The sequence below is a fragment of the Coenobita brevimanus genome, chromosome 55 (assembly GCF_032717465.1).
Source record: "Coenobita brevimanus isolate Jiangsu-jjx chromosome 55, ASM3271746v2, whole genome shotgun sequence".
NCBI classification, from domain to species: domain Eukaryota; kingdom Metazoa; phylum Arthropoda; class Malacostraca; order Decapoda; family Coenobitidae; genus Coenobita; species Coenobita brevimanus.
In genome coordinates this window covers 24,083,169-24,085,466 of record NC_137008.1, presented here as the reverse complement: position 1 = coordinate 24,085,466, position 2,298 = coordinate 24,083,169, and positions in this window count along the sequence as shown.

Genomic DNA, 2,298 nt, shown 5'->3' with positions numbered 1-2,298 from the left:
TGTGCCTCAGCCTCCTTAGCTTTTGCCTGAAATTCAGCCTCCTTAGCACGAGCCTCTTGCAGGGCTAGCTGTAACTTAGCTAATTCAATCTGCGTTTGCTCATTTGGAGGAGTTACATTAAACAAGCTTTCATTAATCATGTCAACAATTTGATCTTTAGAATGATGAGAGCGAACAGCAATTCCCAATTGTTGAGCAACAAGCTTAAGTTCATTCTTTGTTCTGTTTTCTACATCACACACTGTTTGCACATTTGACAAAAAATCTTTGGCTTCATCAAGCGTAGTAATAGTAGACATCATGAATAAATCACAGTCACAAAATATAAAGCAATATCCTTATGATAATATACTGAATATCCTGATAAGAGGTCGCCAAATTTATGTTACGGAACAGAGAAAGATAATGTACACTTTATGTGAGAATACTAAAAATCACTACTGTCCCGTAAAGTTCCAGGTTCAAAACAAAAGAGTTAGGTAAAATTACAAGTTAAAGTTTAATGCTCAAACTAACAACAAAACATTCAGGACTCATAAGGATAATGTAATGGCAAAAAAACAGGTTAAATATATGGTTAACTGCAATAGCCTCTATTAACACGAAATTAGCATGAGTAAATTTATCTAAGTCAGCCCTGATAAAATGAAAATACACTGGGTAATGCTCAGTTAATGCAAGATAAATTATTACAGATACAAACTATTATTAACAATTGGCTGACATAAAACCTTACATTAATCACAAAAACCTTACTATGCCTAAGACTTAACACGTTACGCTACACAGTACAAGAAAAAATGCAATAACAGTTATACTCAAATTACACAGCTGCTAGATGGTTGGAGACTTCCTGAGCACTCACAATAATAACAACTGTACAGGGGAGGACAGAGATGTGAACAAAATGAGGAGTAGATCTTAAGTGGGCAATAATGCAGAGACTGAGCTCATTATATAGGGGCCGGCAGAGCTTGATACAACTTGTAAGAAGGACACGCAAATGAAGCCATGGGGACAAAGAGTTGACAATCCTGCTCTGAACAACAGAAAGAACGACTTACTCGAGTATAAGGGAGAAGGGGGGTGTGAGGCAGAACACGCTCGTGATCAAACATGCAGCATACTGTACGTTAGAATTACACAAAGGATGATGAAATCATAGGCTATGTAACAATATATATATATATATATATATATATATATATATATATATATATATATATATATATATGTATATAATTGTATATATAGCCTATATATATATATATATATATATATATATATATATATATATATATATATATATATACACGAGGTGCATTCCAGGAAGTTTAAAGAATTTTTTAGAAGACATTTATTTATTTTCTTTATGCAAAGTACATAAAACTCTAATCTCCTTCATAATACGACCCTCCCAACTCCAATGCACTTGTTTTAGTGCTCCAGCCACTTCTTGGAAGGCCCCCTCGTAGCCCTCCAAAGTGAAGGTGTCTAGAACCCTCGGCACAGCTTCCTTCATCTCTCCTCAACGTCTTCAAAACGACTGCCTCTGAGGTTCTCTTTCAGCTTGGGAAATAACCAGAAGTCGCAAGGGACAAGGTCGGGACTGTAGGGAGGGTGAGGGACAGTCTTGACGCCCATCTCTGTCAAAGTAGTTGGTCACCAGGATGGAATTGTCGACTGGAGCATTGTTCTTGTCCAAGTGCCAACGACCCGATTTGAAGAGCTCTGGACTGTTGCGACGAAACCTCTTCCTGAAGTCCCTCAAAACCTCCACATAGTATTCTTTTACTGACCGTCTGGCCAGAGGGAACCCATTGGATGTAGATGATGCCCTTGCTGTCGAAGAAGAGAGGATCATCATGAGCTTCCCAGTCTGGACTTGCTCTCTGCCTGGCCTTCTTGGCTCTGGGGGAATCAAAATGATTCCATTGGGAAATCTGTCTCTTTTTGTCTCTGGATCATACCAGTAGATCCAGCTTTCTTCACAGTCACCAGAAACCCAAGAGCACTCGGATTCGAGGTAATGAGCTCAGCCATCTCATTGCTGTCACCAACACGTCTTTCCTTTTGTTCGTCACTAAGCACCCTGGGGAAACAAACTTTGCACAAATTTTGTGCATGTTCAGATCTTCATGAAGAATTCTGTGTACAGTTGCCACAACGACTCCAAACTGTGTATGCTTCTTGTCTGAATAGATACATGACGGACCTCGTCCAGAAAATTGCAAATTTTCTCAACCAACTCTGGGCATTCTGACGTCCCCCCTCCCTCCTGCACCTCTCATACGTCTC